The following is a 27,906-nucleotide window of genomic DNA, read 5'->3' as shown; positions in this document are numbered from 1 at the left end:
GCTGGATGCTGGCACAGGTACACGGGGCAAAAGTGGGGGCTAAATAAATATATGGCTACAACACTAATGCTGGATGCTGGCACAGGTACACGGGCAGAAAGTGGGGGCTAAATAAATATATGGCTAACACTAATGCTTGATGCTGGCACAGGTACACGGGGCAGAAAGTGGGGGGCTAAATAAAATATATGGCTACACACTAATGCTGGATGCTGTCACAGTACACATGAGGAAGTGGGGGCTAAATAAATATATGGCTACACACTAATGCTGGATGCTTGGCACAGGTACACGGGGCAAGAAAGTGGGGGCTAAATAAATATATGGTACACACTAATGCTGATGCTGGCAACAGGTACAACGGGATAGAAAGTGGGGGCTAAATAAATATATGGCTTACACACTAATGCTGATGCTGGCACACGGTACACGGGATAGAAAGTGGGGGCTAAATAAATATATGGCTACACACTAATGCTGGATGCTGGCACAGGTACACGGGATATAAAGTGGGGGCTAAATAAATATATATCTACACACTAATGCTGGATACTGGCACAGGTACACGGGATAGAAAGTGGGGGCTAAATAAATATATGGCTACACACTAATGCTTGATGCTGGCACAGGTACACGGGATAGAAAGTGGGGGCTAAATAAATATATGGCTACACACTAATGCTGCATGCTGGCACAGGTACACGGGATAGAAAGTGGGGGCTAAATAAATATATGGCTACACACTAATGCTGGATGCTGACATAGGTACACGGGGCAGAAAGTGGGGGCTAAATAAATATATGGCTACACACTAATGCTGGATGCTGACACAGGTACACGGGGCAGAAAGTGGGGGCTAAATTAATATATGGCTACACACTAATGCAGCATACTGGCACAGGTACACGGGATAGAAAGTGGGGGCTAAATAAATATATGGCTACACACTAATGCTGCATGCTGGCACAGGTACACGGGATAGAAAGTGGGGGCTAAATAAATATATGGCTACACACTAACGCTGGATGCTTGCACAGGTACACAGGGCAGAAAGTGGGGGGCTAAATAAATATATGGCTACACACTAATGCCTGCATACTGGCACAGGTACAGCGGGATAGAAAGTGGGGGCTAAATAAATTATGGCTACACACTAATGCTGATGCTGGCACAGGTACACGGGATAGAAAGTGGGGGCTAAATAAATATATGGCTACACACTAATGCTGCATACTGGCACAGGTACACGGGATAGCAAGTGGGGGCTAAATAAATATATGGCTACACACTAATGCTGGAATGCTGGACAAGGTACACGGGGCAGAAAGTGGGGGCTAAATAAATATATGGCTACACAGTAATGCTGGATGCTGACACAGGTACACGGGGCAGAAAGTGGGGGCTAAATTAATATATGGCTACACACTAATGCAGCATACTGGCACAGGTACACGGGATAGAAAGTGGGGGCTAAATAAATATATGGCTACACACTAATGCATGATGCTAACACAGGTACACGGGATGGAAAGTGGGGGCTAAATAAATATATGGCTACACACTAATGCTGGCACTGGTACACAGGGCAGAAAGTGGGGGCTAAATAAATATATGGCTACACACTAATGCTGGATGCTGGCACAGGTACACGGGATGGAAATTGGGGGCTAAATAAATATATGGCTACACACTAATGCTTGATGCTGGCACAGGTACACGGGATAGAAAGTGGGGGCTAAAAAAATATATATCTACACACTAATGCTGCATACTGGCACAGGTACACGGGATAGAAAGTGGGGGCTAAATAAATATATGGCTACACACTAATGCTTGATGCTGGCACAGGTACACGGGATAGAAAGTGGGGGCTAAATAAATATATGGCTACACACTAATGCTGCATACTGGCACAGGTACACGGGATAGAAAGTGGGGGCTAAATAATTATATGGCTACACACTAATGCTGCATACTGGCACAGGTACACGGGATAGAAAGTGGGGGCTAAATAAATATATGGCTACACACTAATGCTTGTTGCTGGACCAGGTACACGGGGCAGAAAGTGGGGGCTAAATAAATATATGGCTACACACTAATGCTGGATGCTGACATAGGTACACGGGGCAGAAAGTGGGGGCTAAATAAATATATGGCTACACAGTAATGCTGGATGCTGACACAGGTACACGGGGCAGAAAGTGGGGGCTAAATTAATATATGGCTACACACTAATGCTGGATGCTGACACAGGTACACGGGGCAGAATGTGGGGGCTAAATAAATATATGGCTACACACTAATGCTGGATGCTTGCACAGGTACACGGGGCAGAAAGTGGGGGTTTAAATAATTATATGGCTACACAGCAATGCTGGATGCTGGCACAGGTACACGGGATGGAAAGTGGGGGCTAAATAAATATATGGCTACACACTTATGCATGATGCTGACACAGGTACACGGGGCAGAAAGGTGGGGGCTAAATAAATATATGGCAACACATTAATGCTTGATGCTGGCACAGGTACACGGGGGCAGAAAGTGGGGGCTAAATAAATATATGGCAACACATTAATGCTGGATGCTGGCACAGGTACACGGGGTAGAAAGTGGGGGCTAAATAAATATATGGCTACACACTAATGCTGGACCAGGTACACGGGGCAGAAAGTGGGGGCTAAATAATTATATGGCTACACAGTAATGCTTATTCTTGGCGCAGGTACACAGAAAGGAAAGTGGGAGCTAAATAAACATATGGCTACACACTAATGCTTGATGCTGGCACAGGTACACGGGGCAGAAAGTGGGGGCTAAATAAATATATGGCTACACACTAATGCTGGATGCTGGCACAGGTACACGGGGCAGAAAGTGGGGGCTAAATAAATATATGGCTACACACTAATGCTGGATGCTGGCACAGGTACACGGGATGGAAAGTGGGGGCTAAATAAATATATGGCTACACACTAATGCTGGATGCTGGCACAGGTACACGGGGCAGAAAGTGGGGGCTAAATAAATATATGGCTACACACTAATGCTGGATGCTGACACAGGTACACGGGGCACAAGGTGGGGGCTAAATAAATATACGGCTCCACACTAATGCTGGATGCTGGCACAGGTACACGGGATGGAAAGTGGGGGCTAAATAAATATATGGCTACACACTAATGGTTGATGCTGGCACAGGTACACGGGGCAGAAAGTGGGGGCTAAATAAAATTATGGCTTCACACTAATGCTGGATGCCGTCACAGGTACACATGAAGGAAAGTGGGGGCTAAATAAATATATGGCTACACACTAATGCTGGATGCTGGCACAGGTACACGGGGCAGAAAGTGGGGGCTAAATAAATATATGGCTACACACTAATGCTGGATGCTGGCACAGGTACACGGGATTGAAAGTGGGGGCTAAATAAATATATGGCTACACACTAATGCTGGATGCTGGCACAGGTACACGGGGCAGAAAGTGGGGGCTAAATAAATATATGGCTACACACTAATGCTGGATGCTGACACAGGTACACGGGGCACAAGGTGGGGGCTAAATAAATATATGGCTACACACTGATGCTGGCACAGGTACACGGGATGGAAAGTGGGGGCTAAATAAATATATGGCTACAAACTAATGGTTGATGCTGTCACAGGTACACGGGGCAGAAAGTGGGGGCTAAATAAAATTATGGCTTCACACTAATGCTGGATGCCGTCACAGGTACACATGAAGGAAAGTGGGGGCTAAATAAATATATGGCTACACACTAATGCTGGATGCTGGCACAGGTACACGGGGCAGAAAGTGGGGGCTAAATAAATATATGGCTACACACTAATGCTGGATGCTGGCACAGGTACACGGGATGGAAAGTGGGGGCTAAATAAATATATGGCTACACACTAATGCTGGATGCTGGCACAGGTACACGGGGCAGAAAGTGGGGGCTAAATAAATATATGGCTACACACTAATGCTGGATGCTGACACAGGTACACGGGGCACAAGGTGGGGGCTAAATAAATATATGGCTACACACTAATGCTGGATGCTGGCACAGGTACACGGGATGGAATGTGGGGGCTAAATAAATATATGGCTACACACTAATGGTTGATGCTGGCACAGGTACACGGGGCAGAAAGTGGGGGCTAAATAAAATTATGGCTTCACACTAATGCTGGATGCCATCACAGGTACACATGAAGGAAAGTGGGGGCTAAATAAATATATGGCTACACACTAATGCTGGATGCTGGCACAGTACACGGGATGGAAAGTGGGGGCTAAATAAATAAATGACTACACACTAATACTGGATGCTGGCACAGGTACACGGGGCAGAAAGTGGGGGCTAAATAAATATATGGCTACACACTAATGCTGGATGCTGGCACAGGTACACGGGATAGAAAGTGGGGGCTAAATAAATAAATGGCTACACACTAATGCTGGATGCTGGCACAGGTACACGGGATGGAAAGTGGGGGCTAAATAAATTTATGGCTACACACTAATGCAGGATTCTATGCTTCTTTTCTTCCCCGCTGTGTAATTCTATTATTAAATATGCTAGACAAGTCTGTAAAAGAGCTGCAGTTCAGCTGCTTGTAAACATAATAAATCTGGATGCAGGGAGAAAGGCATGTTATTCTGGGGGGCTTTCTAGAGTAATTTTATGGGATTTGAAAATAAAAGGGCCAAAAGGCCAAGAATCAACCACTAGAATCCAATCAGCTTTCAGATATGCCCACCCCCTGAGCCACTGTATCGGCAAGGTGCACACAGCGGATTTCAGTGCTGAAACACGTGAGTATGCATTTCGGCACACAAATCCACCGCGCCTGCATGTTGTTTACCCGTTATATAACTTATAATGTAGAGTTAGCGGGATGGAACCTGAATCCAAAAGCAGCGTTTAGCCCTACCCTGTCGCACTCACCCATTCAGAGCAAAGTTCTGCCTCAACACAACCTTCCTGCTACTGTTCCAAGTCCAGGCAAGAAAGAACCCGCAATGTTGCGCTAGGGAGTTTATTCATTTTTGAGGGAAGAGGAAGATGGGTCAGACCTGCGGGATTCTAATGTGGTGCATTGTGGGGGTGCTGACAGGTCACAGAAAGAAAGGAGGACAGAGTTGGCATGAAGGGGAAGGTAACTGATAAGGCCAGAGACAGAGTCATCGGATGCAATAAAAGTATGACGGGCATTGGGAATGCTGGAATGTTGGGGTACAATAAGGCTATTGTGCTTTATAGAAGAGCCGGGGCCTTGCAGAGTCATAGCTAGAGCTTTCCATGTCCCTCTCCAGTTCACATCTAAAGAAAGCTATTGGCACTAGTGATGAGCTAATTTTTTTGCTACATGTGGATTCACAGTAACATTCCACATTTCGCCACATTTCACCATAGTGAAATTTTTCCTTGAAACTGGGGCAAAACTTGCTACAAAAGAAATTTGATTATAATGTATTTGGAGAACAAAGTTGCGTAAAAAAAAAACAAAACCAAAAGCTCAATGTAAAATTGAGGAGAAAAAAAGCGCCCATTGACTTAAATGTTTATTGAGTGAGAAAAAAATGTTACACAACAAATGAAGAGTTGTGCGCAAAATAAAAAGTTGCCCCACATCTCCATCTCAAAAATTTTTTGCAAAAAAGGACATATTCGCTCATCACTAGTTGGCACCTCATTTATACTTCTGAAAGAATTGTGACTTGATAGGTATGGGGTACTTTATTTCTGAATTACACTTTTTACATTGGAAATAATTCACTCTACCATTTCAATTTTTATTCTTGAACCAACTAATATATATTTCTTTTTAGTTGTAATATTGGTGTGTAGGTACCAATAGCCAATAGGGCCCAAGTCTCATAAGAGCTAAAGGGGTTTCTCCTGCTTGGGTGCTATTCTCCTACCTACCACAAGGTGGGGCTACTGAGAAAATTTGGCAGCAGAAAAGATTTCTGAGCTCTTTCTGAACTCTATCATGCTGAGATCTTCAGGTACAACATAAGGCAGCCTACAGGAGACCTGCTTTTTGGAAGGGTAAGGGGTCTGGGGTTTCAGAGATCAGTGTATTTAATGGATTTGACGCTATGGTTCTCACTGCTTTTCACTGTGTTTATAATTAGTGTATTTTGTGTGGTGTTAACAAAGTGTTCATTTCCCATTTTCCAATCTTCCAGGCATTTCTGGAGTTAATGGACGTTTTTTTCCCCATTTTCCAAGGATCGTACCGGCACGTGTGCAGTTAATGGAATGCTTATTGCCTTTTTCCAAGGATCGTACCGGCATGTGTGGAGTTAATGGAATGCTTATTGCCCATTTTCCAAGGATCGTATCGGCATGTGTGGAGTTAACGGTTGTCTTATTCCCCATTTTCCAGCAACATTTTGGCATGTGTGCAGTTAATGGAATGCTTATTGCCCTTTTTCCAAGGATCGTACCGGCACGTGTGGAGTTAATGGAATGCTTATTGCCCTTTTTCCAAGGATCGTACCAGCATGTCTGGAGTTAATGGATTGCTTATTGCCCATTTTCCAAGGATCGTACCGGCATGTGTGGAGTTAATGGAATGCTTATTGCCCTTTTTCCAAGGATCGTACTGGCATGTGTGGAGTTAATGGAATTCTTATTGCCCATTTTCCTAGGATCTTTTCAGCATGTGTGGAGTTAATGGAGCGGTACATCGGGGTAGGGGCCCATTTCTGGCCAGACTATACAGGTGGGGGCACATACCATGAGCAGGAGAGAAGGAGGATCAGAGAGGAGCTGCAGGGGGTGAGTATGGAGAGAAATCCCTCTATATTAACCCTTAGCAGTGTGTTTGCTCCCTGCTGTCTCTCTTCAGCCCCCTCTGCCTCTGCCCCCTACCAACTCCCTGGTAAGGATGATGGCACACTAGGAGATTAGTCGCCCACAGTAAATCTGCGCTACCGCCGGCGACTGCTCTCCTGAAAATGCTTTCCCATTGGCAATAATGTAAATCACTGGGGGGAAACGTACGCGCTGCTTCCGGTTTCTCAAGTCGGCCAAAGATTCCCCGCGAGGCAACTTAGGAAAGCGGAAGCGCATTGTAGGTTTCCCCACCGGCAATTTCCATTATTGCCTGTGAGAAGGGAACTAGGGACGTTTCTTCGCCCGCGGTATCTCAGTTTATCGTGGGTAAGAAAACGCCCTGTGTGCCGGTGCCCTAACCCATTAATAGTTTATCATTTCCTGCTACACATTTACAAAGCCTCTTTTGCCTCTGCCCCCAGACATGGCACTATTAACCCCTTGATGCCACCTTCTCTCTAAATCCCCAGTGCCCTCCCTTTAAACTCCCTGTTTCCCTGACCGCTATTCTGATAACTCCTTTCCACCTCTCCCACCAAACGTAAGCTTCTTTCTCTGTCACGCTTCTTTCCCAGCCCCAAACTGCCACTAACTTGCTCTTCTTTTCCCTTCACTATATATTTCAAGGGCATCAGCCATGAAATGTACATGTGTTTTTACTTTGCTTTCTGTTGGCATCATATATTATTTGGGCATTATACATGATGTTGGCGCTGCATATATACTGGCTATGTGCCCTTTGGGCATTATACATGATGTTGGCGCTGCATATATACTGGCTATTTGCCCTGTGGGCATTATACATGATGTTGGCACTGCATATATACTGTCTGTGTGCCCTGTGGGCATTATAGATGGTGTTGGTACTGCATATATACTGGCTGTGTGCCCTGTGGGCATTATACATGATGTTGGCGCTGCATATATACTGGCTATATGCCCTGTGGGAATTATACATGATGTTGGCGCTGCATATATACTGGCTGTGTGCCCTGTGGGCATTATACATGATGTTGGCACTGCATATATACTGTCTGTGTGCCCTGTGGGCATTATACATGATGTTGGCGCTGCATATACAGTGGCTTGCAAAAGTATTTGGCCCCCTTGAACTTTTCCACATTTTGTCACATTACCGTATTGGTTAAGCGTTGCCTTTATTTTTTGAGAAATGTATTTAAACACAAGCATGTAAATAAGCAACATTTAGCCAAGCAATGTTTGCTTATGGGGTTGTTTGGTTGGGGGGGGCTGTAAGTGGTGAATGCCAGAAGTAGCATTTGGGGACTTTGCCATACTGAAAATGACTAAATATTTCTTTTTAAGGGTGAGTTACAGCCGTATTTCCTTTTCACTCCTGAGTTAAGAACTGAGGCCTTATTTTTAATGCACAGCCCATTTTACAGCCCAACGCCTTGGTTATTTGAGATGCTGAATAGCCAGCCGAGAAAGTAGAAAGATATATCTACCCATTTTAACCTTTGGAAAATGTGTCCTTTGTGAATATATATCATACTTTTTTAGGCTCTTATGACACAATGCGTTGAAGGTGCTTATTTGTACATAAGTTTCTTTTCATTGTGGGGCCTTTATATGCTATTGATCCATGTATATTGGGCATTAAACAGCTCAGTAAACCCTGGAATTCATTTTTGGTTGTTTGATCTTGTACAGGAGGGTGTGTGGGAGATATGATGTTGTAACATGGAGCTTTCATCTGATTTTATCTCCAGTCTGCTGCCCTGATGGAGGGGAGAGTGGAGCTGAAGGAGTGAGTAGAAGAGCTTGAGCACAAGTGCATCCAAGGGGAGACAGGCCGTGCTGGTAAGTAGTTATCCCCGGCTGGTATTTGTATAGTTCTACACATGTATCCCTACCCTCTGCTATAGGCAGCTCACTTATAGGGCACCTATCATTGAAATATATATTACGGTAATCCGCCCAACGTGTGGGCTCATCACATTCATTCTGGTTTGGGGACAATACTATTTTGGGCAGATATTGCCCCTAGGAAGTGTCCTGCCGCCATGTTGAGAATTACTCATGTGCATAATGGGGAGAGTCCCAGTCAGCACATTATGCACTTGTACATGTGACACAGGATCAGCCAATTACTTGCCTGTTCTTATGTCAAAAGCGTTTTCTGGTTAAAATATTATTTGCCTCCGACCGCTGTGTGGGCTCTTATAACCCACTCCTCCGGTAAGGGATCAATGTTGCTATGATAGGTGGCCTTTAAGCTAAAACATTAGATGTTGTGAGAAATGACAGTCTCATCCAATAAAGAGCCACACACACATCTGTATTTTGAGTGGTTTCATGAGAGTGGGTGCATGTGTATTCATTGCTGCTTTCCCCGCTGCTTGCTCCCTGTGAGCCCAGACTGCAGGTTTGTAGATGGGTTCTTTAGGTGCCAATAAGAGGTTGTGAGACTTTATTTCATGTTACTGGGAACTTGTCAGGGATTCTATGTCCGACCTATGGTGCACTCTGAACCTACCTCCTGTCTGCTGCTACAAAATTTCAAAAACTTCCTGGTTGCTAAGGTAATTTGGATCCTAGCAACCAGATAGCTGTTGTAACTGCAAACTGCAGAGTTGTTGAACACAAATTGAAATAATTTAAAAAGTACAAATAATAAAAATAAAGACCAATTGCAAATTATTTGAGAATATTTCTCTCTACATTATAATAGATATTTACTCAAAGATGAGCAACCCCTTTAATATTATACAGCAGAAGATAAACATGATTGGATGCTGAATGTCCCTACAGTGCAGCAATGTATCAGATTATTGTGTGGGTGCTACTAGGAGACTAGGCTGGGCACCCAGATTTTGCAGACGCTCAGGGGCAAGTTCTATATGTAACTTACCTGAGGCCCCAGAACCGTTGTAATGTCTCCCCATGCTGGTGTTTGTATCCAGCAAAGCTTGGAAGCTCTTTATTCTGCTCTTGTATAAGGCACGGTGCCATAGGGGTTCTGCCCGCTGCTGCTTCCTGGTACCTTTATCCTCATTCACACGCACTATACTATTAGTTTGTGCCAGCATGGTTTTATGCGTAACAGATCTTGCCAGACTAATTTAGTCGCCTTTTATGAGGAGGTGAGCAGGAACCTCGATGCTGGAATGGCAGTTGATGTCATCTACTTGGACTTTTCTAAAGCGTTTGATACAGTACCTCACAGAAGGTTAATGATCAAATTAAGGAATATTGGCCTAGAACATAATATTTGTAATTGGATAGAGAACTGGCTGAAGGATAGATTACAAAGAGTGGTTGTAAATGGAACATTTTCTAATTGGACCAGTGTGGTTAGTGGAGTACCGCAGGGGTCAGTCCTTGGGCCTTTGCTTTTTAACTTGTTTATTAATGACCTGGAGGTGGGCATAGACAGTACTGTTTCTATTTTTGCTGATGACACTAAATTGTGCAAAACTATAAGTTCCATGCAGGATGCTGCTGCTTTGCAGAGCGATTTGACAAAATTAGATAACTGGGCAGCAAACTGGAAAATGAGGTTCAATGTTGATAAGTGCAAAGTTATGCACTTTGGTAGAAATAATATAAACGCAAACTATCTACTGAATGGTAGTGTGTTGGGGGTTTCCTTAATGGAGAAGGATCTAGGGGTTTTTGTTGATAACAAGTTGTCTAATGCCAGGCAGTGTCATTCTGTGGCTACTAAAGCAAATAAAGTGGCTGTCTTGTATAAAAAAGGGCATGACTCAAGGGATGAGAACATAATTTTGCCCCTTTATAGGTCCCTGGTAAGGCCTCACCTTGAGTATGCCAGTGCAGTTTTGGGCTCCAGTCCTTAAGAAGGATATTAATGAGCTGGAGAGAGTGCAGAGACGTGCAACCAAACTGGTTAAGGGGATGGAAGATTTTAACTATGAGGTGAGACTGTCAAGGTTGGGTTGTTTTCTCTGGAAAAAGAGGCGCTTGCGAGGGGAACATGATTACTCTGTACAAGTACATTAGAGGGGATTATAGGCAGTTGGGGGATGTTCTTTTTTCCCATAAAAAACAATCAGCGCACCAGAGGTCACCCCTTTAGATTAGAGGAAAGGAGCTTCCATTTGAAGCAGCGTAGGTGGTTTTTCACGGTGAGGGCAGTGAGGTTATGGAATGCCCTTCCTAGTGATGTGGTAATGGCAGATTCTGTTAATGCCTTAAGAGGGGCCTGGATGAGTTCTTGATCAATCAGAATATCCAAGGCTATTGTGATACTAATATCTACAGTTAGTACTAGTGGTTGTATATATAGTGTATGTATGTGAGTGTATAGATTGGTAGGTGTGGGTTAGGTGTGCTGGGTTTACTTGGATGGGTTGAACTTGATGGACACTGGTCTTTTTTCAACCCTATGTAACTATGTAACTATGTAACTATGTAACCTGGTTCAGATGGCACCGGCAGGACTAGGGATCCATATATTATGAAATGCGAATGGACTGGTTTAGGCTTTGTACCCACAGGTACCTTCTCATCTGCCCAATGAATATTGTATAATGCATTTTACCCTTCAGTGATTGGGGCTCAGGGCTGGAGAGTGAGGGAAGGGCAGAGCCAGTTTGCTCATGTGCATTACATTCCCTATGGGGGGGCACCGGATGAGCCAGACTGTGGGTGAATGGGATCCATTCCTCATACTAAGTATATTACAATATGGGCAATATCTCTATGCAGTGAGAAACAGTCACAGACGTCTGTTTTTATTTACCTTTTATAAGGATTTGCTCTGTGATACATTCACATGTCAGTATCACATTCAATTCTGGTTTCTTTTATAAATGATCTTATCTTTACCCTCAGCTTTTCCATGCTTGTATGTGCCAGTGGGGGGCACTGAGCATACGGCCTTCATGCCATGATGGGGAATGGTGGGAGGATCCCAAGAATGCCCATTAGAACCTCAGTCTGTGAGCCCAGTATGAGAATGCTCTGGGGAGCAGCCATACCCGCACAAGGAGTTCTCCCACTCCCTCCTCTTCAATGTGTTACCCCTGTCAAATAAGCCCAGTTACCAAAATAAAACACACAGAGCCGCTTGGTGGTAAATCTGTGTAAGTCACAGCTTTATTGTTGATAAAGATAATACATTGCGCTTTTTTATTGGTCCTGAGGAAGGCAAAAAAAACCTCTGAGAAGCTTTGGCCAATCTGCTTAATTAGAGGGAAAAATTCCTTCCTGACTCCTCAACGGCAATCGGATTTGCTCCCAGGATCAATGCGCCATACTTAAAGGAAATGGGAGTGATGGAAACAACAGGGAATAAGCAGAATACACATGGCCACCATTAAGCTGCTAGATGAATAGTGCATTCCTTTCCATTCCATTGGACCCCAGGCAGCCTGCAGACCCCGGCTTCTGCAGTCTGAGGGATGGAGTGAAAAGGAATAAAGGGGGTGGCACTGCTTTTGGAACTGCAGTGTAAGCAGGGGGCCACCACTGGTGGAAGAAAGAGGGGAAGACAGCAATATGGCAGCATACACAGAGAACCTATAAGCCACAAGGTGAATACAGCATTCCATTGGACCCCAGGCAGCTTGCAGACCCCGGCTTCTGCAGCCTGAGAGGTGGAGTGAAAAGGAATGCAAATGACTTTGTGGCTTAAGGGTGCTGTTATGTATAAAACCATATAATGGATTGAGTAGGGGGCACCGCAGGTGGAATAGTGGCGGCTGGAAGGGGTAGCACCACTGGTGGAATGTGTTGGGCAGTAGTGGAGGCACAGCTGGTAGAATTCGGTTGTTCTTACCTACTGCTAATGAGGGTACCTAGACAGAGGTGCAACTGTACTTGGTACCCAGGAAATTGGTAGTGGTGCTGTCAGTAGGTGCCTTTTCCAATATGTTTGAAGGGCCATAGAAAGAAGAGAGAGAAGCATAGATTTTATACGGCACCTTAATATCTCTCATTGTCCCGCATCAGGATGGCCTTGTTGACAGCCTCTAATTCTTTATAGAGGCCTTTTAGGTGGGCTTTAATATATTTATAGTCCCCTCGGAACTCGGCCTTGAGAAGGAATCGCCACCATTTTGTTATTTTAATGCAATCCCTTGCCATCCACAGATCGTACAGGGCCATCTTGATGTCACCCGTTATCTGGCCCCTAATGCCCTCCAAATAGGGGCCTGCGCGTGGATCCTCAAAATCCCTGATCTCGAAGACATCCAGATGAGGGGGGATCCACCATGAGATCTAGAGAAATGCAGGAAACAAGAAGACATTAAGTTTAATCCCAGTGATAATAATGAGAGTGACAATTAGCCCAAATAGCACAGCAATGTGTATTTATTACCACTAGGGGCGCTTACCTTTCCATAGCGGTACTCATAGTACTGCCTGCTACTGGCACTCATGCCCATCTCTGCTGCCCCTGTAATATAAAATAGAGATTTGGGAAGGTTAGAGTTAATGTAAAGATGTAATATTAAAATACAGACCCCAAATAAACACAATAAAGAACAGATATAGGGGTACTGTAATAACAGCAGCACATTTACTCCTTTTTTAATAATAAGCCTTTTCAACCAGAAACTGGGGTTCCAATTAAAAACAAAGGCTTATGTATATAGTTTGCTTGTACCCCCGCCCTACCCAGGCCTGTTCCATTACACTAAAACAAGCCCTTGCCCCCCCCCCCAGATCCTGCCCATTTCCAAGCAATCTCTTCCCATTTGATTTGGTGCAGAAATCAGACCATTATTCCTGTCAGGGCCACCACCCTCCTCTGGATCAGCCAGCAGTTATACAGGTTTTATTTAGGCAAAAAGGTTAAACTTCATGAATGTGTATCTTTTTTTAACCTCATCTACTATATAATACATATTCCAGAGGGGAAAATACAGGTTCCTTACCAGATGACCCACAAGGGGCCGGCAGGTTCTTCTTCTTCCTCTTCTTCTTCTTCTTGTTCTTCTGCTCTTGATGGAAGTTTTAGTCTTTAAAAAGATTTTTCTGCGTCGTCTTCTTTATCTTTTTCTTTGTCGCTGGGAGTCACTGAAAATCGCTCGAGTCGCTCAAATCGCTTAAATCGCTCGGATATTTCACTTTATGGGGAGAGAGATAGAGAGAAGAGACTGTAAGTTCTTGTGAGTCGGGCCCTCTCTGCCATTCATAGCAATACATACTGGGGTTCCCTTTCTGTATCATTCCCAGTGGTACTGCGCTACTGAATATGTTTCCTGCTCAATGGGGGCTTCTCATAACCCGCCCTGCTCTGATAAGTTCCCCTTCACCCATAACACAAGGGATCCTTATTTTAGGCATTAATTCTGATTTGTGCTATTGTCTTTCTTCTCATGGCTTCCCTTACCCACCATCCACTCTAGTGCTGAGACCAATAACTGTTGCTAGGATGATTGGGACTCTAGTAACCAAATGACATTTGGTATTAACTGCTAAAGAGAGGCAGAGTAAATGGCTTAACAGTTCAAAAGCAGCAACAAGTAAACAAGAAACACCAAACACACATTGCCCTAGAACTATAACCACAGAGGATGCTGGGAATTGTAGTCCAGGTTTTAGACCCCATCATTGGTTTGTCCCACCTGCAGTTTTACACCCTGTACCCCCATGGATGCTTTTTGGGGGAAATGCAAAGTTGCCTAAAATGAATCCCCTTTTCCTGCTTGTCAAGCAAATGTAATTTGGAAAGACAAACTGACATTTCCAATGGACAGCTTCATGACAAGCATCTGCCCAGGCAAAAGGAGGCAATGGGGGGCCAATTTGGGGAGTTTTGGAGCCAAAGGGGCAATTTTTGCCCTACTCCCCAAGCTACTATAAATCATTGGTGCCAAACCACCCCAAATTGCCCCTTGTATTGTTGTTTTTAATATGCCCCCCTGCCCCAGTGTTGGTATCTGCTGCACTTACCTCTGAAACCAGAAATGAAATAACTGTCACTGTCACGAGACATGAAGTCACCTTCCCTAACAGCTTTCAGCCAATCAGAGCTGCACACAGTCATAATGCATGGTATGCCAGTAACTGGCAGCCAATCGCATACTCAGGTACATATGTGATAGTGTTTGGCTGCATGGTGAGACTTGTGACCAATCAAGCTCGCCCTTACTGATTCACATAAAAACAAACAAAAGCATCCTTAGAACCAGGGCCCCCATCAGAACTCACAGGGCCCTGAATGGACTCTACCTGTCAGGGGAGGGCCAAGCCGACTGGGCACCTTTGGCAACCCAGTCAGCCACCTTGCCCCAGCAACCTCACCGCCGTGTGTGTGCCATGGGGGGGGGGGTCATTACTCTGCAATGACAAGTGGGGAAGCCATTACAAGGGAGCACGGACTAGGGGTAGGCAGGAGAGGTACATGCCTGGCGTCCCCCATTGTTTGCACCCTAGGCAGCTGCCTCTTCTTCCTCCCCCTAGTTCTGGCCCTGAAAACAAATAAGTAGTCCCTTACAACCCCCCCCCCAACATGGGACACCACCAAAAAGGCCCATCCATAAGGTACATTAGTTCCAATGAAAAAGTTAAAGAAATCAGAATATTATCAAGCTCTTGACATCTCCAGGCCTGATGGCAGACCATGTTTCCTATAATATTTAGTGGAAGATTCTTCCCAGACTTTTTTCTCAGTAAAAAATGACCTGCAAAATACATGTATATTACTTTCCAAAAACATAACAGAAATATCAAATTGTATTAAGAGGGGAATTTATTAGCTTTCATATTTTTTCCATGATTTATTGTTTTTTTTTTTTAGCTAAAACTCAAATTTTTCATGGGAATAAAGCATGCATTTTTGCAATTTTTTAAGCACAAAAACCACTAATACAGGTATGGGACCCCTTATACGGAAACCTATTATCCAGAAATAGGGATCCATATATTATGAAATGCGAAATGGATTTGATCCATATAAAAGAGTTACCTGTGTGTCAGAAATCAGAAGGATTTCCCTTCCCCTCAGTATGGGGGTTCCATTATGTCATTATTGCTCACCTGCTAATATTCTGTGTACCCAGGAGAAATGGTTCCATAGTAACCCTACAGGGACTGGTTTAGGCTTTGTACCCACAGGTACCTTCTCATCTGCCAATGAATATTGTATAATGCATTTAACCCTTCAGTGATTGGGGGCTCAGGGCTGGAGAGTGAGGGAAGGGCAGAGCCAGTTTGCTCATGTGCATTAACATTCCCTATGGGGGGCACCGGATGAGCCAGACTGTGGGTGATGGATCCATTCCTCATACTAAGTATATTACAATATGGGCATATCTCTAGGCAATCCTTTTATAAGGATTTGCTCTGTAATACATTCACATGTCAGTAATCACATTCAATTCTGGTTTCTTTTATAAATGATCTTATCTTTACCTCAGCTTTTCCATGCCTGTATGTGCCAGTGGGGGCACTGAGCGTACAGCCTTCATGCCATGATGGGGAATGGTGGGAGGATCCCAAGAATGCCCATTAGAACCTCAGTCTGTGAGCCCAGTATGAGAATGCTCTGGGGAGCAGCCATACCCACACAAGGACTTCTCCCACTCCCTCCCCTACAATGTGTTACCCCTGTCAAATGAGCCCAGTTACCAAAATAAATACACACAGAGCCACTTGGTGGTAAATCTGTGTAAGTCACAGCTTTATTGTTGATAAACATAATACATTGCCGCTTTTTTTATTGGTCCTGAGGAAGGCAAAAAAAAACCTCTGAGAAGCTTTGGCCAATCTGCTTAATTAGAGGAAAAATTCCTTCCTGACTCCTCAACGGCAATCGGATTTGCTCCCAGGATCAATGCGCCATATTTAACCAAGGAAATGGGTGAGATGGAAACAACAGGGAATATGGCAGAATATACAAATGGGCCGCCATTAAGCTGCTAGATGAATAGTGCATTCCTTTCCATTCCATGGACCCCAGGCAGCCGGCAGACCCCGGCTTCTGCAGTCTGAGGGATGGAGTGAAAAGGAATAAAGGGGAGGCACTGCTGTTGGAACTGCAGTGTAAGCAGGGGGCCACCGCTGGTGGTGAGAAGGGGGGGAAGCAATATGGCAGCATACACAGAGAACCTATAAGTCACAAGGTGAATACAGCATTCCATTGGACCCCAGGCAGCCTGCAGACCCCGGCTTCTGCAGCCTGAGAGGTGGAGTGAAAAGGAATGCAAATTACTTTGTGGCTTAAGGGTGCTGTTATGTATAAAACCATATAATGGATTGAGTAGGGGGCACCGCAGGTGGAAATAGTGGCGGCTGGAAGGGGTAGCACCACTGGTGGAATGTTGTTGGGCAGTAGTGGAGGCACAGCTGGTAGAATTCGGTTGTTCTTACCTACTGCTAATGAGGGTACCTAGACAGAGGTGCAACTGTACTTGGTACCCAGGAAATGTGGTAGTGGTGCTGTCAGTAGGTTGCCTTTTCCAATATTTTTGAAGGGCCATAGAAAGAAGAGAGAAACATAGATTTTATACGGCACCTTAATATCTCTCGTTGTCCCGCATCAGGATGGCCTTGTTGACAGCCTCTAGTTCTTTATAGAGGCCTTTTAGGTGGGCTTTAATATATTTATAGTCCCCTCGGAACTCGGCCTTGAGAAGGAATCGCCACCATTTTGTTATTTTGATGCAATCCCTTGCCATCCACAGATCGTACAGGGCCATCTTGATGTCACCCGTTATCTGGCCCCTAATGCCCTCCAAATAGGGGCCTGCGCGTGGATCCTCAAAATCCCTGATCTCGAAGACATCCAGATGAGGGGATCCACCATGAGATCTAGAGAAATGCAGGAAACAAGAAGACATTAAGTTTAATCCCAGTGATAATAATGAGAGTGACAATTAGCCCAAATAGCACAGCAATGTGTATTTATTACCACTAGGGGCGCTTACCTTTCCATAGCGGTACTCATAGTACTGCCTGCTACTGGCACTCATGCCCATCTCTGCTGCCCCTGTAATATAAAATAGAGATTTGGGAGGTTAGAGTTAATGTAAAGATGTAATATTAAAATACAGACCCCAATAAACACAATAAAGAACAGATATAGGGGTAACTGTAATAACAGCAGCACATTTACTCCTTTTTTAATAATAGCCTTTTCAACCAGAAACTGGGGTTCCAATTAAAAACAAAGGCTTATGTATATAGTTTGCTTGTACCCCCGCCCTACCCAGGCCTGTTCCATTACACTAACACAAGCCCTTGGCCCCCCCAGATCCTGCCCATTTCCAAGCAATCTCTTCCCATTTGATTTGGTGCAGAAATCAGACCATTATTCCTTCAGGGCCCCCACCCTCCTCTGGATCAGCCAACAGTTATACAGGTTTTATTTAGGCAAAAAGGTTAAAACTTCATGAATGTGTATCTTTTTTTAACCTCATCTACTATATAATACATATTACAGAGGGGAAAATACAGGTTCCTTACCAGATGACCCACAAGGGGCCGGCAGGTTCTTCTTCTTCCTCTTCTTCTTCTTGTTCTTCTGCTCTTGATGGAGTTTTAGTCTTTAAAAAGACTTTTCTGCGTCGTCTTCTTTATTTTTTCTTTGTCGCTGGGAGTCACTGAAAATCGCTCGCAGTCGCTCAAATCGCTTAAATCGCTCGGATATTTCACTTTAATGGGGAGAGAGATAGAGAGAAGAGACTGTAAGCTCTTGTGAGTCGGGCCCTCTCTGCATTCATAGCAATACATACTGGGGTTCCTTTCTGTATTCATTCCCAGTGGTACTGCCGCTACTCGAATATGTTTCCTGCTCAATGGGGGGCTTCTCATAACCCGCCCTGCTCTGATAAGTTCCCCTTCACCCCATAACACAAGGGATCCTTATTTTAGGCATTAATTCTGATTTGTGCTATTGTCTTCTTCTCATGGCTTCCCTTACCCACCATCCACTCTAGTGCTGAGACCAATAACTGTTGCTAGGATGATTGGGACTCTAGTAACCAAATGACATTTTGGTATTAACTGCTAAAGAGAGGCCAGAGTAAATGGCTTAACAGTTCAAAAGCAGCAACAAGTAAACAAGAAACACCAAACACACATTGCCCTAGAACTATAACCACAGAGGATGCTGGGAATTGTTAGTCCAGGTTTTAGACCCCATCATTGGTTTGTCCCCCCTGAAGTTTTTACCCCCTGTACCCCCATGGATGCTTTTTTGGGGGGAAATGCAAAGTTGCCTAAAATGAATCCCCTTTTCCTGCTTGTCAAGCAAATGTAATTTGGAAAGACAAACTGACATTTCCAATGGACAGCTTCATGACAAGCACTGCCCAGGCAAAAGGAGGCAATGGGGGGCCAATTTGGGGAGTTTTGGAGCCAAAGGGGCAATTTTTGCCCTACTCCCCAAGCTACTATAAATCATTGGTGCCAAACCACCCCAAATTGCCCTTGTATTGTTGTTTTAATATGCCCCCCTGCCCCCAGTGTTGGTTCTGCTGCACTTACCTCTGAAACCAGAAATGAAATAACTGTTCACTGTCACGAGACATGAAGTCACCTTCCCTAACAGCTTTTCAGCCAATCAGAGCTGCAACACAGTCATAATGCATGGTATGCCAGTAACTGACAGCCAATCACATACTCAGGTACATATGTGATGGTGTTTGGCTGCATGGTGAGACTTGTGACCAATCAAGCTCGCCCTTACTGATTCACATAAAAACAAACAAAAGCATCCTTAGAACCAGGGCCACCATCAGAACTCACAGGGCCCTGAATGGATTCTACCTGTCAGGGAAGGGCCAAGCCGACTGGGCACCTTTGGCAACCCAGTCAGCCACCTTGCCCCAGCAACCTCACCGCCGTGTGTGTGCCATGGGGGGGGGGTCATTACTCTGCAATGACAAGTGGGGAAGCCATTACAAGGAAGCACAGACTAGGGGTAGGCAGGAGAGGTACATGCCTGGCGTCCCCCATTGTTTGCACCCTAGGCAGCTGCCTCTTCTTCCTCCCCCTAGTTCTGGCCCTGAAAACAAATAAGTAGTCCCTTACAACCCCCCCCCCCCAACATGGGACACCACCAAAAAGGCCCATCCATAAGGTACATTAGTTCCAATGAAAAAGTTAAAGAAATCAGAATGTTATCAAGCTCTTGACAGCTCCAGGCCTGATCATGTTTCCTATAATATTTAGTGGAAGATTCTTCCCAGACTTTTTTCTCAGTAAAAAATGACCTGCAAAATACATGTATATTACTTTCCAAAAACATAACAGAAATATCAAATTGTATTAAGAGGGGAATTTATTAGCTTTCATATTTTTTCCATGATTTATTGTTTTTTTTTTTTTAGCTAAAACTCAAATTTTTCATGGGAAAAAAGCATGCATTTTTGCAATTTTTTAAGCACAAAAACCACTAATACAGGTATGGGACCCCTTATACGGAAACCTATTATCCAGAAAGTTCCAAATTACAGAAATTACATCTCCCATAGACTCCATTTTAATCAAATAATTCACATTTTTAAAAAGTATTCCCTTTTTCTCTGTAATAATAAAACAGTACCTGTACCTTATCCCAACTAAGATATAATTACCCCTTATTGGGGCAGAACAGCCCTATTGGGTTTATTTAATGGTTAAATGATTCCCTTTTCTCTGTAATAATAAAACAGTACCTGCACTTGATCCCAACTAAGATATAATTACCCCTTATTGGGGGCAGAACAGCCCTATTGGGTTTATTTCATGGTTAAATGATTCCCTTTTCTCTGTAATAATAAAACAGTACCTGTACTTGATCCCAACTAAGATATAATTACCCCTTATTGGGACAGAACAGCCCTATTTGGTTTATTTAATGGTTAAATGATTCCCTTTTCTCTGTAATAATAAAACAGTACCTGTACTTGATCCCAACTAAGATATAATTAACCTTATTGGAGCAATCCTATTGGGTTTAATTACTTTTTAAATTTTTTTTAGCAGACTAAAGGTAGGAGATCTGAAATACGGAAAGACCCCTTATCTGGAAAACCCCAGGTCCCGAGCATTATGGATAACGGGTCCCATACCTGTACATCTAAAAGCTGTGGATTTTCTGTAGAAGTTAATGAGGAGTTTCCCTAGACAAATTGCAACATTTTTGAATTTAATTAAAATGGGAAATATGTGGTCTTTCCGTTTGTGCTTTTTAAATTTGGATTTTCTAATAAATGACTGACAATAATGAAAATGAGTTTCGTTGTGGTTTCAAAAAACTCAAACAAAAAAATTCGAATGCGGATAAATGACCCCCAAAGATGAAGAAAATATCCTGGGCAGCTGGTTACATTCGAAACCCTAGGGCATTTCTTTGGCTATTTCTGTTTTTTTTTTTCTTTTGTTAATGTATTAACCTTCTTTCAGGCTACATGTTTTGTAACTCTGGGGGGTTTATATAGCATATAGCATTTGTCTGCTTTTTTTCCATCTTGTAAAAATTCTACTGTGTAAGGCCTGAGTGAGGCTACCAAAAGGGAAGGGACTGGAGGTGCTACAACTGTATGGACGTTTGGCCATACTTCCAACAGAATAACTCAAAATAATTTACAAAAAGGGGGGTTGTGGGAGCACTCCAAGGCTTAGTATAATGTACCAGTGCAACGGAGGTGCAAGTGATCTGGTCAAATTAGCTACAAGCATAGAAAAGGCAGAGGATTGATCCATGTACATTGCCCAGTCCCCTGTTTCACAAGTAATTTAGTATCTATGCCAGGGCATGTATTCCAAGCACCAGGGGGTTTTAGTTACAAAGTTATAATCATAAAATTGGTAAGTGTCATGATCGGTAACCCAAAACCTAGAACACTTGCCAAGGTTCTGAGCGAGCAAATGAACCAGATTGTAGGAGGAAGACTGAGGCAGCTTACTAGAATCAGAGTCAGGCAGGCCAGATCAAAACCAGAACCGTAGTGCACAACAAAATCAGGCAAAGGGGGTCAGTCCAGGCAGAGTTCAGTCGAAGTCAAGATAGTGTGTATGGCTACACACTAATGCTGGATGCTGGCACAAGTACACGGGGCAGAAAGTGGGGGCTAACTAAATATATGGCTACACACTAATGCTGGATGCTGGCACAGGTACACGGGGCAGAAAGTGGGGGCTAAATAAATATATGGCTACACACTAATGCTGGATGCTGGCACAGGTACACGGGGCAGAAAGTGGGGACTAAATAAATATATGGCTACTCATTAATGCTGGATGCTGGCACAGGTACACGGGACAGAAAGTGGGGGCTAAATAAATATATGGCTACACACTAATGCTTGTTTCTGGCACAGGCACACGGGGCAGAAAGTGGGGGCTAAATAAATATATGGCTACACACTAATGCTGGATGCTGGCACAGGTACACGGGGCAGAAAGTGGGGGCTAAATAAATATATGGCTACACACTAATGCTGGATGCTGACACAGGTACACGGGATAGAAAGTGGGGGCTAAATAAATATATGGCTACACACTAATGCTTGATTCTGGCACAGGTACACGGGGCAGAATGTGGGGGCTAAATAAATATATGTCTACACAGTAATGCTGGATGCTGGCACAGGTACACGTGGCAGAAAGTGGGGGCTAAATAAATATATGGCTACACAATAATGCTGGATGCTGGCACAGGTACACGTGGCAGAAAGTGGGGGCTAAATAAATATATGGCTACACACTAATGCTGGATGCTGGCACAGGTACACGGGGCAGAAAGTGGGGGCTAAATAAATATATGGCTACACACTAATGCTGGTACAGGTACACGGGGTAGAAAGTGGGGGCTAAATAAATATATGGCTACACACATTAATGCTGGTACCGGTACACGGGGTAGAAAGTGGGGGCTAAATAAATATATGGCTACACACTAATGCTGGATGCTGGCACAGGTACACGGGGCAGAGAGTGGGGGCTAAATAAATATATGGCTACACACTAATGCTGGTACAGGTACACGGGGCAGAAAGTGGGGGCTAAAGAAATATATTTCTACACACTAATGCTGGTACAGGTACACGGGGTAGAAAGTGGGGGCTAAATACATATATGGCTACACAGTAATGCTGGTACAGGTACACGGGGCAGAAAGTGGGGGCTAAATAAATATATTTCTACACACTAATGCTGGTACAGGTACACGGGGTAGAAAGTGGGGGCTAAATAAATATATGGCTGTATGTGCGAACCCGCACCTGGAAGAGCCAAATTCAAGGGGCTAAAGAGCCGCTTGTGGCTCAAGACCCACAGTTTGCCAACCATTGCCCTAGTTATAAAGTCCTTATTATATTAGGGTCAGTTTTATCAAGGGCCATTTAGCCATCCAGTATATTTTGGGGGTGTGGGAGGAAAGCAGAGTGCCCTGAGGAAACCTACAGAGACAGGTCTGGATTGGGATTCAAAATAAAAACAGCCCCACAGGCCCAATAAATAGTGACAGTCTATGGCATCTTACAGAAGCCTCTCTGGCATTTGCCAGAACCCACAGATTGCCAGTTTAGGAATGAAGAGAGATTATATAACTTCTTGCAGCTATTGCCCAGGTTAAAATCAAACCCCCAGCACTACAAGGCAATATACTAACCGTTGAGCCACTAGTGATCAATATGGTATTGTAGTGGTTTTGTGCATCCTTAGTTTTGTCACTGCACCTCATCTCCTGGAAACTGCAGAGGTCAAAGCAAGTGGCTGCATTTACATGAATATATATATATATATATATATATATATATATATATATATATATATACACACATTTACGTAATGCGTAATTTTCTGAATGCTTGGGGTGGGAAGGCATTAGGAGCTTTGACCTTGAAGTACCCTTGTCTTGCTTGCCACAAAGTCACAAGACACATTTATTATTTTCCAAAATCCATAGCTGGTTATTATAATGAATCTATATATTGTTTGTCTTTGCAGTCCACATTCTTGCAACTCAGGCTGTCTCCTGGTCTTCGAAAGGTCCTTTTTGCCACGGCTCTTGGTACGGTCGCCCTAGCTCTGGCTGCACACCAGCTAAAACGGCACAAGCACAAGAAGAAGCAGATTACAGCAGGCAATGGAGGCCTAAAGCTCGGCGGGGTGCCTGGCTCTGTTTTGCCCGTTAGGCGTTCTTCCTCAGCTAAAAAAGGTGAGCGATATTGCTGTGTTTGCTGCCTGGGCAAATATAGATTCCTGACAAATCATATGACGCACGGAAATCTGTAGAGATTTGGGAACAAAATCCAGAACCAGGATTATCTGATCGGTGGGGGAGGTATTGATCATGTAAGCCATTTAGGCAAAGGATTATTTCCAAGAAAGAGACATCTGGGAGCAGTTTAATGGGCATACAACGATGCTAATTACAGCTCAGATTATATATCCCTTAGGTAATATTAGGAAGGCTCAGTGCTTCTCAGATTGTGAGACTTCTTGCTAAATTGGTACGGCTCTACTCTTTCTGTTGCCCACATACATCTAGTAAATGTTTAGAATAGAATGTCATTAAGAACACAAAAAGGTTAAAATGCTAGATGATACCCATGTGTTGGGCACCTTCCATCAGGGCAGTATTTTCTAGGGATGCACCGAATCTAGGATTCAGTATTCAACCAAGATTCTGCCTTTTTCAGCAGGATTTAGATTCAGCCGAATCCACGTTCCTGGCCGGACCAAATGCGAATCCGAAAAATCATGTGGCTTTTTTACATGTAAACACGGAAGCTGAAATTTTTTTTGAGATTTAACCCTTCCAAACCCGGTATTGGGCCGAATCCTTTTACGAAGGGAGAATCCTTGGGAGAAGGGGCTCAGGTTCCTACAGACTACTTGCTGCAAAATGTAGAGCAGAGGGGGAGATCCAACTGACACATGCAATAGTCTGTGTACCCCGATCACCGATGGGGCAGTTGAAAAATAGTGGTTTTTCTGGAGCAGGTCCAGGGGGGGCCATTTTACAAAACTTTACCCAAAGTGGGGTTTTTTTTTTTTCTAAACTTTGTTTTTATTAGTTGTTTTACAACAAAGTAGGATGCATACAAAATATGTGGAACAACGGGGGTTAAAGAAAGTAGAATAGGGGTTGGATAGAGGGTTAGAGGTAAAGGGGGGGGGGTTGGACTCTCGCCTTGCCGTTTTCATCTGGGTGGTCTTTTTTCCTTTTCTCTTTTGTTCCTTTTATTTAGTTAGCGTCTGGGATTTTCCCTTGGCATTGTCCGTTTTTAGATATGGTTAGTTGGTCGATTGTTTTGGTTTTCGGTCCAGGGTGTCCATATTTTTTCATATATGTCCATTTTGTGGTGGATGAGTGCGGTCAATTTTTCCATTGTAGATGTCCACCAGATTTTAGCATATATACCAGCTGTGTGCCCTGTGGGCTTTATAGATGATGTTGGCACTGCATATATACTGGCTGTGTGCCCTGTGTGCATTATACATGATGTTGGCGCTGCATATATACTGGCTGTGTGCCCTGTGGGCATTATACATGTTGTTAGCACTGCATATATACTGGCTGTGTGCCCTGTGGGCATTATACATGATGTTGGCGCTGCATATATACTGGCTGTGTTCCCTGTGGGCATTATACATGATGTTGGCTCTTCATATATACTGGCTGTGTTCCCTGTGGGCATTATATATGATGTTGGCACTGCATATATACTGGCTGTGTGCCCTTTGGGCATTATATATGATGTTGGCACGGCATATATACTGGCTGTGTGCCCTGTGGGCATTATACATGATGTTGGCACTGCAGATAAACTGGCTATGGGGTTTTGGGCACATAGCCCATTGGGGTGAGAAACAGGGGGCACTGGGAAAGGCATATTAAAGTGGGAGCGGGACGCATTATCGCTCACATATTTCTCTTTAGAGCTCACTGACCCATCTGTGCTTCAGCAGCTCCGTATTCTCATTATCCTTAGTCGCTATTGCTGAACAGTTAGCATAGTTACAGCACAGCAGAGTGAGGGACTGTTCGGCAATAGAGAATGAGAATAATTATAATACGGAGCTGCTGAAGGGGCTTTAGCCATGCTGTTGCATTGTGGCCTTTGGAGCAAAGCAATATTCTACTTCCTTCCAATCATTACAGTACAGTAGTTACTTACAGTATATAGTAGGTTGGTTGCCCTCATTTCTGTATATATGGCTCCCTGTATGTTTTATAGCCCCATTAGGTACATATTAACCACATTAGGTACCAATTAAGTCATATGACCTCTTAAGTATAGTAAGACAAGATGATGTCAGGGGTACAGAGTGTAACTGTGGGATAGTGAGTATAGTAAGGCAAGATTGTATCAGGGGTACAGAGTGTAACTGTGGGATAGTGAGTATAGTAAGGCAAGATGGTATCAGGGGTACAGAGTGTAACTGTGGGATAGTGAGTATAGTAAGGCAAGATTGTATCAGGGGTACAGAGTGTAACTGTGGGATAGTGAGTATAGTAAGGCAAGATGGTCTCAGGGGTACAGAGTGTAACTGTGGGATAGTGAGTATAGTAAGGCAAGATGGTATCCGGGGTACAGAGCGTAACTGTGGGATTGTGGGATAGTGAGTATAGTAAGGCATGATGGTCTCAGGGGAACAGAGTGTAACTGTGGGATAGTGAGTATAGTAAGGCAAGATGGTATCAGGGGTACAGAGTGTAACTGTAGGATAGTGAGTATAGTAAGGCATGATGGTATCAGGGGTACAGTATAGTGGTAATCCTATATACATTTAGTATCAAACTGTTCAGGGGCCCCATGGTGCTACCATTCATATTTAGGGAGAATTTCAGCAGACAGCTAGTTGCTAGGTCCAGTTTTCCCTAGCATCCCAATAGTGGTTTGAAAGAGCGAAAAAGAATGGGATAGAAATATTAGTAGTACCGTAAAACCCTTAGTTCAGCTCCTGCACAGGGTACAATGGCGCTACCCAAACAAAGCTGTACATGGGGTGGGTACGCAGGTTGGTAACATCTTGCCCTACTGACGCCATCTTGTTCTGCTGAACCTATGTTACCTTCCGCTGCTGCTGTGCAGGAACCTTCTGTGCTTGGGGGAACTCGCATGAATGGTCCTGCAGCTCCAGTGGCTTTGGTGCTACAACTCCCAGTACCCTGCATCCACCTTAAGGCAATGTTTTATATACATAGTACATAGTATTAATGGGAAGGAGCACACACAGAGCAGGTGAATGCTGCTTGCTTAGACTTTATTTTAGTGTTGCCAGGATGCTTGAAAAAGGTGCAGGTCTCCCCAAAGCATGCCCCAAACTACAGTAAAGTATAAGTAAAATGAAGCTGCTAGTTGTGTGCTCCATCTATGCTCGGCCCAGGGCACGGGCACTTGTTTGTCTGCTTGTACTGCCGTATATAAACTGCTCTGCCCGGCTAGTAATGGGAATCCCATAGGTAGCAGCACCGGCGATTTTGTCTGAATATGAGCAGCGTTGGGGTTTAATATCGTTTCCATTGCTGCAAATATCTGGCAGTGGTGCTGATTCCTGGCACGCTATTGGCAAGCAGAGAGCGAATCCCACTCTGTGCTGTTACCCCTCTGTACATTACTGGGGGCTATTCTTCATAACTAAATGATGGGAATAATAGCATGTAACAAACTGGGATACACACGCGGGGCACAGTATTAACCCTTTCTCCTCTGTAGCTTTACTTCTAGCAGTAATTGTGTTACTCTTCTGTAAAACTGAGTTAGTAAGGTAACAGAATTGTGTGTCAGTTTGGGGCAGAGATGGGACAGGGGGGCAACGCTGGCACATTGAAGTGAAAGAGTTGGGTTTGGGTTGTATTGCTGTTCATTGAAGCTATTGTCAGGCAGGGCTGATTCTCAGCCGGTGTATAATAAACGTAGGCCAAATATCAGCCAATCCGCTGGCATGGGCATGGGTGCCACACACAGCGGGTAATACATCCCATCTGGCAGTAGCCTAAAGCTTTAGGGGGTAAAGGGAAATTTTAATGTTATGCCATGCTGGTGTTTGTATCCAGCAATGCTAGGAAGGTCTTTATTCTGCTCTTGTATACGGCGCGGTGCCACAGGGGTTCTGCCCGCTGCTGCTTCCCGATGCCTCGTTTAGTTGCACCTGGTTCAGATGGC

General features: G+C 44.1%; 1 long non-coding RNA gene across 9 annotated transcripts in view; it reads left to right on the top strand.

Moving 5' to 3' along the window:
* The window catches only part of LOC108645164, a 455,446-nt gene that overhangs the window by 20,778 nt on the left and 406,762 nt on the right, over positions 1-27,906 (top strand). For all 9 annotated transcript variants that reach the window (XR_004219626.1, XR_004219631.1, XR_004219632.1 and 6 more), the window contains exons 4-5: positions 8,596-8,686; positions 23,738-23,948. This is a non-coding gene — a long non-coding RNA (uncharacterized LOC108645164). The remainder of the gene's footprint in view (positions 1-8,595; positions 8,687-23,737; positions 23,949-27,906) is intronic.

Source organism: Xenopus tropicalis, chromosome 8 (assembly GCF_000004195.4).
Source record: "Xenopus tropicalis strain Nigerian chromosome 8, UCB_Xtro_10.0, whole genome shotgun sequence".
Taxonomy (NCBI): Eukaryota; Metazoa; Chordata; class Amphibia; order Anura; family Pipidae; genus Xenopus; species Xenopus tropicalis.
Note: the sequence above shows the minus strand (reverse complement) of the source record. Positions and strands in the feature narration are given on the sequence as shown.